Genomic DNA, 13,815 nt, shown 5'->3' with positions numbered 1-13,815 from the left:
AACCCCCCCAGGGAGTGTCTGGTGGGAGCTCCATCCCGGGGCCGTGTCCCCACAGGGAACAGGGGCATATGCCGGGGGACAGTGCTGAGAGGTCCCAGCCGGCACCAGGTGAAAGGGTGGCAGATGAGGGTGGGTGTGCCCAGCCTGTGAGGCAGGGAGTGGGCGGCTCCCAGGGGCGCCCATGAATGATGTGCACCTGAGCACAGCCCCTGTGCGTGCCCCTCGCCATGCCCAGCCCCGTGCTCTGACCCATCAGCCCATGCCAAGTTCCCAGGTTTAGCTCTGGGGCTTCGGGGGAGTTGAGAGCTCCCCTCTGGATCAGGCTGTCCCCCGACTGCAGACGAGGGGGTGGCTAACCTCTCCTTTGCTTCCTCGGTCTGTGTATTTGGCGATTGCTTTTGCGTGTGCGTGTGGGGGGTGCATGTGTACATGCATGTGCATGCCTGGGGCACACGTGTCAACCACCAGCTCCCAGCCTCGCCCTCTCTGATCGGTGGCACCTGATCCGGGGGACCTGGGCCCAGCGGGCGTCTCGCCCAGTGCCAAAGCAGAGTAGCGCTGCCCTGTGATGCCCAGATGCTGTCGGGCAGACGCTGCTCCCCCCTCACTCGGCCTAGCCAGGCCTGTCTGTCTCTCGCTAGAATTCTTCGGTTCGTTAGTGGTTAATAACCTTGGGGACCAATGAGCTACCTGGGCTGTGGGGCAGGCGGCAGGGCTTGGGCACTGAGCCCCTGGCAGTGCCATGCTCCTGGGTCGGTGCCCTCCCCATGCAGCTGATTGAACACAGGTCCTCGATACCCCCACTGTGCTGCCTGTCTGACCTTGTATCTCACCTCCCTCCCCTTTGAATTGTGTCTCCTCCCAGCCTTGCCGGACCCTCAGAGTCGCCCAAGTGCCTGGCCAGCCCCGGCCGTGCACAGCTGCCCCACGGACCCTGGAAACTAAGGTAAGGCCGCGGCCGGAAGTAGGGTGTGTGTGTGGCCCTCTCGCCTTGTGCTCTGCAATACCTCCTCCTGACCAGCAGGGGGTCTCTTTCCCCCCGCAGTATTCAGGCTGCAAAGGGGCGGGGGCTGGTGCTCTCTGTGGTGTCCCAGGAGTGCTCTAGGCATGTATATAGGTCAATAGTTAGGAGATAAGGTGCCAGCTGAAGGCACCTGCCGAGTACGGAGCCCAGCTCCTTTCAGGATCTGTGCACCTCGGGGGGTTGTGTGTTTGGTGCTAACGGCTTCCTATGGTGGCTCTCTTCAGGGGGGGCATTTCCATTGCAGTTTGATGCCCCGCCTGGCACGGGGTCTTGGACCCAGCGAGCCGGGATCTTGGGACGATGCAGAGCACGGCACAGGAATGGGGCGGGGTTGGTGGTTCGAGGCGGAAGCAGAGGGGGCGTGGCAGTTCCGAGTTATTCACGGGGTGCGGGGCTGTGATCTTGGGGTCCCAGTTCCGATTGGAGTTTGGGGGCGGGAGGCTTGGAGGCAGGGCTTCTGGGGCAGCTGGGAAGTTTGGTTTTGCCCCCTGTGGCCAACTCAATGCTTCTGGCTATCTCAGCCCAGATCTCTCCCACCAATCGCCTGGGCCGAGCCCCTCCTTATCCCATCACAGTGATGCGGTGGGAGCCCTCTCCCCCCCCTGGGGAACATGGCCTGTCACTTGCACACACCCCTGCCTTGGCCAGGGATGAGGTAAGATTGGGGCCTCGGTTAGGCCCAGGGAAGAGCTGGAGTCCAGAAGCCGCTGTTCCGTGCTTGGGGGGAACCACAGATTCTGCCTAACTGAGGAAGGAGTGATTGGCTGGACACTGGGGCTTTTGCCCTGTGTTGTCTGCCCTGCCCTGAGTCAGCCATGTGGGGGCGCCGCACCAGCCAGGAGTAGTAACTCACAGGCAGAGTAAGGTAGCGCCCATGGACTTGAAGGCTGGAGACACCCAGCCCTCCCCTGCCCTGCGCCCTTCTGCAGCAGCCAGCCGGGAAAGTCACCCTTCCCCGTGCAGCCTTCATGCAGCGCTCCGTGGAAGCGGCACCTTCCCCTTTCTCCTAACTGTGCCCAGAACAAACCAGCCCGCTGCTCCGTGCGGTCCAACAGACCTTCTGGGTGGTGCTGTCGAGCCACAGGACACTGACTGCTGACACTAAGCTGGGGGGAAAGGTAGATACGCTGGAGGGTAGGGATAGGGTCCAGAGTGACCTAGACAGATTAGAGGATTGGGCCAAAAGAAATCTGATGAGGTTCAACCAGGATAAGTGCAGAGTCTTGCACTTAGGACGGAAGAATCCCAGGCACCGCTACAGGCTGGGGACCGACTGGCTAAGCAGCAGTTCTGCAGAAAAGGACCTGGGGATTACAGTGGATGAGAAGCTGGATATGAGTCAGCAGTGTGCCCTTGTTGCCAAGAAGGCCAACGGCATATTGGGCTGCATTAGTAGGAGCATTGCCAGCAGATCGAGGGAAGTGATTGTTCCCCTCTATTTGGAACTGGTGAGGACACATCTGGAGTATTGCGTCCAGTTTTGGGCCCCCCACTACAGAAGGACAAATTGGACAAATTGGAGAGAGTCCAGCGGAGGGCAACGAAAATGGGGCACATGACTTACGAGGAGAGGCTGAGAGAACTGGGGTTATTTAGGCTGCAGAAGAGAAGAGTGAGGGGGGATTTGATAGCAGCCTTCAACTACCTGAAGGGGGGTTCCAAAGAGGATGGAGCTCGGCTGTTCTCAGTGGTGGCAGATGACAGAACAAGGAGCAATGGTCTCAAGTTGCTGGGGGGGGGCAGGGTCTAGGTTGGATATTAGGAAACACGATTTCACTAGGAGGGTGGTGAAGCACTGGAATGGGTTACCTAGGGAGGTGGGGGAATATGCATCCTTAGAGGTTTTTAAGGCCCGGCTTGACAAAGCCCTGGCTGGGATGATTTAGTTGGGGTTGGTCCTGCTTTGAGCAGGGGGTTGCACTAGACAACCTCCTGAGTTCTCTTCCAACCCTAATCTTCTATGATTCTATGACTGGCAGACACCACACTGCACTGAAGGACTGAGATCTCAAAGCACTTTATAAAGGTATCTTCACCCCCATTTTACAGGTGGGTAAACTGAGGCACAGAGATGCTCAGGCCACTAATTCTCAAATGTGGCCCCTGCTTTGGGTGCTGGATTTGAGACAGCCAGGGTCTGGTATGAACAGAGTTCATCTGCCACTCCTATTCGGGCACCTAAACAAGGGCCGGATTGTCAACGGCGCCGAACATCCCCCAGATCCCTGGTGTGCTGGGATACTCAGACCCCACATCCGGAGCCCTGTGGGCAACCTGCCCCTAAAACCTCTTAACACATGCAACCAAGATTAGAGGCCATTTTGGAAAATGATGGCCTCATTGACTTGTTGATGGCCAAGCTATAAATGAGTGTATGCGGTGGGATCCGAACTAGAGTTAGTGTAGAATTTTTGTATGAACATTTTTTTGCTGAAAAATGCCAATTTGTCAGAACTGAAATTGTTTGTGGGGAGAGGGTCAGATGTGGCAAATTTCCCGGCTTGAATTTTTTTTCTTAAAGAAAAAGAAAAGAAAGGTTAGAAAGTGTGGAAATGGGACGTTCTGACATGTTCAAAAGGATAAGTTTCATATTTTGTTTTTTTGTTCGAAACGCCTCTTTGTTGCCAACTGTACCTTAATGTAGGCTTTAAAAAGCAAAAAGGTTCCAAAGAATCATAGAATATCAGGGTTGGAAGGGACCTCAGGAGGTCATCTAGTCCAACCCCCTGCTCAAAGCAGGGCCAATCCCCAGACAGAAGTTTGCCTCAGATCCCTAGGTGGTCCCCTCAAGGATTGAACTCACAACCCTGGGTTTAGCAGGCCAATGCTCAAACCACTGAGCTATCCCTCCCCCCTGGAAAATATCAAACGCAAAAGAAAACAGTTCAGAAAGATGAAAACAAAAGGTTTCAATTGCCCCAAACTGAAAAAAATTGGTTTTGAGATTGGGATTTTTCATCTGAATTTGGGATGGAAAAAAAATTCAAAATCATGCAAGTTCTCGTGGGATGGGAAAACAGACCCCCCCCCCCCCAGCTCGGCAGGGTACCAATGCTGTGCTGCTCCCCTCTTTTTCAGTCTGACACGGGATACTTTCTGGGGGAGATTGAAACCGACAACCTTCCACCCAGCCTTTTACCCACTGTTCGGTTCCAGCACATCAGACAGCCCCCCTAGGGGAACATCCCTCTGCTACTCCCCTGTCTGCTATGGCCTTGCCAGCGGCAGGATGGCAGCCTGTCTATCGCTGGATTTATGCCACCAAGGCCGGCGTGCGGGGGCAGGGACTTCGCAGCCGGAACGCGGCGTTGCCAGTAGACACAGCACAGAGATGGCCTTAGGAAACGGGCAGCAGCTTTTTAAACAAATCAGATTGGTTGTTTCTGCCTGCCCTTTTCCCTAAAAGAAATGAAAGTGACCCCCCCTGCCCCCTTCCCCATCCCTGGCCCCGGCCCTGGCACCCCGGCTCCGTCGATGGCAAAGGGTTTGGGGCTCGTAACCATGACCCGTTCCAGTTTCCAAAATAAAAGTTACAGGAACAGAAATGGGGCCGCTTGTGCCCAGTGCAGACTGGCCCGGGGTGGTGCTCAGCATGGACTGGTCCAGCTCTGGCCCAGGGCAAGGGGTGCCCAGAGTGGACCGCCGCAGGGCGGGGGGGCGCTGAGTGCGGACTGGCCCCGGGCAGGCAAGTGTATGCCAGGCGTGGAGTGACTGGCCCCGGGCGCTGTTGGCACCAGCTTGCTTTGGGAGTGCAGTGATTTGCACTAGCAGAGGGGGAGCTCTCGAGCACACCGCTGGGCCAGGGGTGCGCGCTCCTGTCTGTGTTAATATTGGCGCTGTGATGTAAACAACGCGGTCCTGAGCTCTGGGATCTCTTGGGATCTCACTATCCCGCGGTGTCCAGCTGAACGCCGCCTGCGGGCTTTCGAAACGCCCCTCCACCTTCCCACGAGCTGCGGCTGGAGACAGGGGCCCAGATCCTCCACTGGTGTAAACCAGCTCCATTAAACCCCTTGCACCTGCTGCGGATCTGGGCCCAGGGTTCTTTTCTCACTTCTTGCCCTCATGGTAGCGGAGGGGGACGACGCGTCCTCACCGCGCTCCTGGCACCAATGCCCAGGGCTTCGACGCTTGCCAAAGACGTGGCGTGTGCGTCGATCAGGAGCAATTACAGCCCTGCCCGGATGGAAACTAACGAGTCCCTCCTGACTCCCCGTCCCGGTCCCCCCGTTCGGCGTCCCCCCCCCGCACCCAGCTCCCTCCTGCTCACAAATGGATCCGAAAGCAGAGTCACTTCTCTCCTTGCATAAATTACTCCCAGGCGCTTTCTGTCAGGTTCATATTCTTATTCATAAAGGCGACGGGGACTGAATTATTTATATTTTAATTTCCGATGCAGCCAGCCGAGGGCCCGGGGAGGGCTGGAGGGGTGCACGGGGCGGCCGAGTCTGGGGAGCAGGCCAGGATCTCACCTGCTCAGCGGTGTGTACCATAGCCCCTGCACTGCTGGCAGCTGGCAGGGATTCTCCTTTAGCAGTTGGGAGGGGCTGAGGTTTGGGAGCCAAGGAGGGGTGAGGGGGAGGCTAAGCAGGGGGATGCGGAAGCTGAAATCACATGGTGGGGGCTGCCACGCCTGGTCAGCTCATCTGCTCCATCACACCTCGGTGTCCTGCCTCCTCCACAATGGGGACTGACCCCTGGAGTGGCTACCTGTCTCCCTCCAGTGGCCGGTTCATGTGTAGCAGTTGGGGCAGAGGGTTCCTTAGCCCCACAGACAGAGGGGCTGAGCTCTAGAGGCTGTGGGTTCAATCCCAGGCAGAGAAGCAGCGAAGCAGGCGAGGGGTAGGCAGCCGAGTCAGGCCGTGAGGAAGCTGTAGGCTGCAGGGGCTCCTGGTGGGGCACAGTGCACAGGCTGGCTGGGCTCCCTTAAGAGCTGCAACTGAATCCAGCTGTTGCCCCCCCCCCAACCTCCCCCCGAGCCCAGGTCTCTGTTGCATTGGGCACTGCACAGCTACAGAGTGAGAGACAGTCCTTCCCCTGGAGAGCTCACAGGCTGAATAGACCGGACAGACAGTGGGTGGGGAAGGGAAACTGAGGCACAGCACGGAAGAGTGACTTGCCGACAGTCACTGATTCAGAGGAAATCCCTTCCTGACCCTGTTTAGTTGGTGGTGGGTTCAGGCCCTAAAGCTGAAGGGTCCCTAGCCCATTATAAACCCCTTCTTCTCTCTAATGCAACAGTGTCTGGTCCCATTAGCCCTTGGCCTCAAGGACATCATGTGATGGGGAGTTCCACAAGTTACTCACGCGCGGCATTAGAAAACATTTCCTTTCCTCATGCTGCGCATTAGTTGCCTTTTAACTTCATTTGTTCCCCCGCCCCACTGCGAAGGGAAAGGGTGAATCCAGCCCCGGTGCAGGGGGAGGGGACAGGGGACAGTTTTAAGCCAAGCCGCTCCCCCCCCCCAGGATCTCAGCATTAATGCTTGTGGGGGATGCATTTGAGCCATAGGGTGCAGGGCTGAGTGAAGGCTGGGGGGGCGGGGGTCAGGACTCCTGGGTTCCATTCCCAACTCATGTGAAATAGGGGGTGGAAGCAGAAGCAAAGCTGAAAGAACAAGTCTCTATTGCATTGTATGGACCTGGTTATTTAGACGCCAAGGCCCCAGCTCTTCCCTCGGCCCAGCTTCGCTGGCCTGGAGGAAGCAGAAGAGCCGGCTGGAGCGCGGGCTAAAATTAGCCACCGCTCCGAGACAGCAGAATATAATGTGGGACTGATGAGACATCATACATTAAATGTACATTGCGAATGGCCCAGGGTAAGAATTATATTGGCATGTGGGGGCCTGGATTTTAATTGGCGTAATATTTCATTTAATTACATTGTCTATTTCAGACACCCGGCGCAGGTCTTCAGTAGTAATGACGTTTCTCAATAGATCTGTGCCATTAACTCAGCATTCGCTCCTTTAACTGCTTGGTGCCTGCTTGGGGAGCGGGGCCGATTGGTCAGGGCGTGGCAGCTGCCTGACCGGGGGGGGGGGGGGGGGAGCTAGACCCCACCCGCTGTGACCTAGTGGCTGGTGCACTGGGCTGGGAGCCAGGGTGGCTGGGTTTGATTCCTTGCTCTGCTACTGGCCTGCTGGGTGAACGTGGGCAAGTCACGTCACTCCTCCGTGCCTCAGTTTCCCCTCCCATCTTTTGTCTGTCTGGTGTGTTGCGACGGAGCTCTTCAAGGCTGGGGCTGTCTCTCGCTAGGCGGGTGTGCAGCACCAGACACAGGGCCCTAATCTTGGGCTGGTGCTGCTGTGATATGAATAATAAAGGAAAGGGATATTGGAATGGGTAGAACTTGGAGTAGAGAAAGAACTTAGAGGGAGTGTGGTGTAGTGGTTAGATCAGACAACGAGCTAGGACTCCTGGGTTCTGCCCTCGGTTTTGGGAGGCAAGTGTAGGCTAGTGCTTAGATCTAGGAGCTAGGACTCCTGGGTTCTATTCACAGCTCAGTCACTGACTCGCTGTGTGATCCTTAAGCCAAGTCTCTTCCCTCTTGTGACTCAGTTTCCCCCTCTGTGATACAGGGTTAATTATACCTGACTCCATATTGGATTTAGACCTGACCCCTGGGTGTGTTTGAAGCACCTTGAGATCCAGGGAGGGGCTGCTGAGAGCTTCATGGTGACTGCAAGGATAGAATTAGGGGGTCAAAAGCCCCAACCCCCAGCTAGAGCTGAAGAAGAATCCCCATTAGCAGTAATGGGAATATGACACACAGGCGAGCAGTTCGTTTTCCATCCAGCAGAGGGAGATGGTGCGCCCATTGCATCTCCTCCACCTCTCTCTGGCCTTGGGGTCCGAGCAGATTTTGTTCCCCAGCGCCGCAGCCCGGAGCGTAGCCCTGACTCCCAGCCCCACCCAGCAGACTCCCCCCTCCCGGGGTAGAGGCTGCCGAGAAGCGGGTCTGAATTCTCGCCCCTTTTCATGCCCTAGTGATGGGTGCCCATCAAATGCCCCTCCTCCCCACCTGCACCAAGGCCGTGGCATCCCCTGCTCTCCCAGCACCTGGCACCGGCCCAAGGCAGCTTGGCGCGTCCCCGTGGGCTGCTGGCAGCATTAGGCAGCCCCCCCCCCCCCCCGGCGCCGTGTCCCGCCCGGCTGGGTCGGCGTGAGGCCACGGCGCTGAACAACTCATCCCTGGGCACTGGGAAGTCGAGTGGCCTCTGGAGGACTTGGCCGGGCCCCAGCTGCTGCGCAATAGCTGGGAAGGAGGAGGCGGGCGACGGGCTGGGGAGCTGGGAATGGGAGGGATCTGTGGGGCGGGCAGCGCAGCCCTGATGGGGGAAGGGTGGCACCCAGAGGCAGCTCCTGGTTGGCACAGAGACCCAGACCGGGTTCCCTAGCACCCGCCCCGCTGCGCTCAGACACCAGGGCTGGCAGCTGGGATCTGTTCCCTTGGGCACGGAAATCCGCCCACCGCGGGGGAGCCCTCTCCCTCCTTGGCCCAAAGGCAGAGTTCCCAGCCCCAGCCCCTGCCCAGCCCCAGAGGCCATTCTAGCCACAGGCAAGCTAGGCAGCCGCCCGGGGCTGCGGATTTCTGGGCTGCTGCCTAGAGTGGCAGATTTAGCCCGGCCACCCAGCCGTCCTGGGCGATCTTGTGTGCCAGGTCACCAGGCCACTCGCTCAGAGCTGAAGGAGTGGCACACTGCGGCCTTGCACTGAGCAGCCTCTCTGCGGGCCGGGCACATGCCCGCCATGGAGGCATCAGCACTGCCCGGCCCCGTGGGTGCCTGATGCCCACTCCAATGCCCAGCGGCACAGGGCCTGAGGATTCTCTTCCGTCGTCTGGAGAGAGCCTGGGGGGCGGGGGCAATCGCGGCACTGGGGGGACAGCCCCACAGAGGGAATGGGGGAGGGGCTTGCAGGATGCTCAGAAATGGGACTCCCAAGCCAGCCCCTTTGGCCAAGACCGGCCTGCACCCACCGGCCTGCTGGGGGGAAGTGGGGGCCGGTCCCACCTTCATCCCGTGCTGGGAAGGGCGGCTTGTGGGGGGATAGCGATGACGGAAGAATAAATCACAGCACAGCCACGGGGGGCGGGGGGAGGGAGGGACTCAGTCCTCTGGCCCCGAGCTCCCCCCACTCCCCAATCCTGGCCGGGCCGTTTAAGAGGCTCCTTGGCCATATCTGGGAACAGCCGATGGGGCCACAGGCTGCTGCGGTCTGCAAAACACAGGGTGATGCGTGCCTCCCCAGCCCCAGCCGCAGCCTCTTGGGCCAGGGGGCTATGTCCCCGCACGTTCTTTTTGTCACTGAGGAGATGCTAAGGGCCGTGGAAACCAGGGATCAATGGGGCAGGGATAGAGCCGTGGGAGCTGCTGTGCTTGCCAGCTCCAGCCCGGACCAATGGGGTCCCTGCTGGTGCCCCGCCCATGCCCCTCAGTCGTGACCCTCGGGCAGGATTTAAACCCAGGTCTGCGGAGAGGAACGACTATTGCCTTAGCTCAAGGTACAGCTAAAGCCCTGCTCTCCCCCACCTCCGCCCTATAAGCTGCCCTACGCTAAGCCAGAGGCGGGATTTCCCCAGGTCTGGCATCTCCATAACCCGGCCTGGGCAGCCCAACTTCAGACCCATCTCAGCTCACCCCTCAGCTGACCCCTGGATGCTTTTCGGTCATTTCCCCGCCCAGAGGCCTCGCTGGCCTAATGCTATGATGTCTTGGAAGGCCAGCCCGTAGAAGAGGCAATGCGGCCTAGCGGGCAGGGTGCTAGGCAGGACACCTGGGTTCTTTTCCCGCCTCTGCCACTGACCAGCTCTGTGATCTTGAGCAAGTCACTTTCCCTCTTGGTGCCTCCATTTCCCTTCCTGCCCTGAAGAGCCTGCACTCTGTCTCTCACTATAGGTTTGTCCAGCGCCTGGCGCACTGGGGCCTGGATCGTCACAGATTCCAAGGCCAGAGGGGACCACTGTGATCATTTACTCTGACGTCTTGGATAGCTCAGGCCAGAGAACTGCCCCAAAGGAATATCTAGAGCGGAGATGTTAGAGAAACAGCCAGTCTTTATTTAAACATGGTCAGTGATGGAGAATCCACCACGATCCTTGGGGAATTGTTCTGATGGTTAATTACCCACCTATTAAAAACGTGCACCTGATTTCCAGTCTGAATGTGTCTCGCTTCAACTTCCAGCCGTTGGATGGTGTTCGACCTTTCTCTGCTAGGCTGAAGAGCCCGTTATTAAATATTTGTTCCCCATCTAGGTACTTATAGACTGGGATCAAGTCACCCCGTAGCGTTCTCTTTGTTAAGCTAAATAGATTCACCTCCTGGAGTCTGTCACGCTAAGGCAGGTTTTCTAACCCTTTAATCATCCTTGGGGGTCTTCTCTGACCCCTCTCCAGTTTTTCAACATCCTTGAATTGTGGGCACCAAAACTGGACACAGGATTCCAGCAGCGGTCGTACCAGTGCCAGAGACGGAGGTAAACTAACCTCTCTGCTCCGACTCCCCATTCCCCTGTTTCTGCCTCCCAGGATATTAGCCCATTTGGCCACAGCATCGCACTGCGAGCTCACGGTCAGCTGATTATCCACCAGGACCCCCCCCTCCTCCCCCGATCTTGTTCAGAGTTCCCGTCCTGTAAGTACGGTTTGCGTTCTTTGTTCCTAGATGTACGCGTGTGCCCTCAGTTTACCCAGCGATCCAGATGGCTCTGTAGCGGTGACCCGTCCTTTTCATTATTCACCACTTCCCCAAGTTTTGCGTCATCTGCAAGCTTCATCAGTGATGATTTTATGTTTTCTTCATTAATAAAAATGTTCACTAGCGTGGGGCCAAGAACCGATCCCTGCGGGACCCCCCTAGAAACAAGCCCCCTCGCTGTTTACAATTACATTTGGAGACCTATCAGTTAGCCAGCATTTAATCCATTTCATCTGTGCCATGTTCATTTTATATCTTTCCAGTTTTTTAATCAAAATGCCGTGCAGTAACAAGTCAAATGCCGTACAGAAGTTTAAGTCTATTACATCAACGCTATTACTTTTATCAGTCCATCTTGTAATCTCGTCAAAAAAAAATCAAGTTAGACAAGATTTATTTTCCATAAACCCATGTTTATTGGCATTAATTATATTACTCTCCTTTCATTCTTTATTAATCGAGTGCCATATCAGCCACTGCATTATCTTGCAGGGTGCAGTGTCAGACGGACAGGCCTATAATTACCCGGTCATTCCATTTACCCTTTTTAAATATTGGCACATCAGCAGCTTTCTTCTCGTCTTCTGGAACTTCCCCAGTGTTCCAAGATGTATTGAAAACCAATATTAATGGTCCAGCGAGCTCCTCAGCCAGATCTGTTAAAACTCTTGGATGCAAGTTATCCAGACCTGCCGATTTAATGTCTAATGTAGCTGCTGTTTCTCCTCCTGAGATACTAGTGGAAATAAAAGAGATAAAAGAAATAATTTTCTCCTAAATACAGAATAGAAATATTAATTGAACACTTCTGCCTTTTCTGGATTGTTCTTGATAATGTTACCATTTCCATCTACTGACGGACTGATATCATTGTTAAGATTCTTTTTGTACCTAATATACTTTTAAAAAACTCCTTATTGTCCTTAACTCTGCTGGACATAGTGGTCTCCTTGTGTCCTTTGCTTCCCTGATCAATTTTCTACAGTTCCTAGCTTCTGATTTATTTTTGTTACTATCAACTTCCCCTCTTTTCCATTTTATATCTATATTATTTTTTTATCTGTATAGCTGTCTTCACTTCCCCTTTAAACCAGACTGTTGGCTTTTTTGGAACCAATACAGCCTTCTTCCTTGATTGTGAAATTGTGTTTTCTTGGGCATCCACTAAAGCGTTCTTAAACAATTCCCAGTGATCGTTCACATTTTTCTGATTAAATTGTTCCTCCCAGCTGACTTGGCTCATAATTGTTTTGAACTTTGTGAAACTGTCCCTTGTAAAGCACCAAGTATATCTATTGCTGGTCTGGACATTATTCTGTGTGTACATTATAAATGTGATCAAGTCTTGATCACTTATACCTCAGTTACCATTAATTGTTAGTTCTGTGATCAGTCCCTCTTTATCTGTCAAGACAAGGTCTAATATAGAATTCCCCCGTGTTGGCTACAACATGGTTTGAGTTAGGAAATTGCAATCTATAATATTTAGAAATTCCAAGGATGTTTCACAGCTGGCAGCATGAGACCTCCAGCTTGTGTCACTCAAACTGAAGTCTCCCATGATCATGCCGGTTTTGTTTTTTTGCTACACATTTTAGACAGGTGTGTAAGGAGCTGGTTGTCCTGCTGCCTAGTGTGATCAGGGGCCTTTCAGTTGCACTGTAATCCAAAGTAGCCTTGTTGGTAGGACACTTCACTGGGACCTAGGAGACCCGCTTCTCTTCCCACCTCCAAATCATTTAAAAAAAAAAAATTGTGACGTGCCTCAGTTTCCCCACCAGTTAAATGGGGACAGAAAGGACCTTCGCAGATAAATCCCAGAACTCTCCACTTGTTTATTGCCATAGTGGATCAGCACTCCACCCAGATGTGCAACCCACCTCTCTACCTGTGGCATACTGATGTCTCTACAAGTCCCCAGGCCAGGCGATGCAGCCACAGTTAGAGATGATATTTAAATTGCAGCAGCGCACCAATTTGAGGCTGACACAAATTACCGCTGAATGGGCCTGCGGGAGCGGTTGTTACTGGCTGGATCCTCTTTGACGCAGAGCTTAATTGTCTGCCATTAAATTTGCATTAAACCACAAAATGTTGCTGAATGAGAGATGAGGGTGTGTGCGGGGAGGTGGGGGTCAATTCTCTGGCCTCTTTGCCCCACCCTGGCAGCATAAAAGGACCTTGGAGTGGGTGGAAACAGCCTCCCTGTGCACCAAGCCTGCTGCTAGCCCCTGCTCCCCACCCCCCAGCATTGGGGGTGTGGTCAGAGCACACAATGCTCTGGCTATTCTCTGCCCCCAAAGGGATCATGGGAAGCAGAGAGTAAGTTAGAGCCACCTCGGAACTGCTCTAAATTATACCCTGGCTGGGCTGCCTGGATACAGGGGGTTCAAAGGGGCTCAGAGCAGCTTCCCATCCCCATGTCTGTCCCTGTCCCACATGCAGGAATGGGACCCCCTGAGAGTCAGGGCTGGAAACTGCAGTCCAGGCTCCCATCTCCCCTCTCCTTCCTTGAGGGTGATAGGGGAGCCACGGGGAATCGGTTGCTGGCCAGGAGGTGAATTTTCCCTCTGCAGGAGCAAGCCCTTTGTCCCCCCAGTGTTCCCACACTGTTGGATGGGAGCAGCTGCCTTGGGAGACCGGGACAGCTGGAAGGTGGGAACAGCTCCCCGGGGTGGGAGGGGGTCTTTGTTACCGTGCAAGCACCATGCATGGTGGTTACCCCGTGGTCACGGACACCAGGGACCAGACCCACAGGTGGGGTAGCTGGCTGTTAGCCTGGTGCCTGCTAAGCGTCATTCTGCAGCCACCCCTCCTGGGGGCTGAGCTGTTGCAGTGCCAGTGTGGGGAAAGGACCCTAGAGAGGGTGTTTGTGTCTCAGCAGCCTTTGTTGGGTGGGAGAGGCGGGACAGAGAGAGGGAAGTAACTCACCTAGGGCCACACTGGCAGAGTGAGGAAATAGAACCCAGGAGTCCTGGCTATCCCCCACCCCTGCCGCCTGGCTCTGATCACTGGTTGCCACTCCCCTCCCAGAGCTGGGACTAGAACCCAGGAATCCTGGCTCCCCCCACCTCCCTCCTCTAACCACTA

At 55.3% G+C, this 13,815-nt stretch overlaps 1 protein-coding gene across 1 annotated transcript in view; it reads left to right on the top strand.

The window, feature by feature from the left end:
• Window positions 1–876: 876 nt before the first annotated feature.
• Window positions 877–13,815, top strand: part of LOC115271369 (semaphorin-6C-like) — a 23,237-nt gene continuing 10,298 nt past the window's right edge. The window contains exon 1 of the mRNA XM_029913495.1: window positions 877–946. The gene's annotated coding sequence lies outside the window, so the exon portion shown is untranslated. The remainder of the gene's footprint in view (window positions 947–13,815) is intronic.

This window comes from Terrapene carolina, unplaced genomic scaffold (assembly GCF_002925995.2).
Source record: "Terrapene carolina triunguis isolate 2854851 unplaced genomic scaffold, T_m_triunguis-2.0 Scaffold675, whole genome shotgun sequence".
NCBI lineage: Eukaryota > Metazoa > Chordata > Testudines > Emydidae > Terrapene > Terrapene triunguis.
Note: the sequence above shows the minus strand (reverse complement) of the source record. Positions and strands in the feature narration are given on the sequence as shown.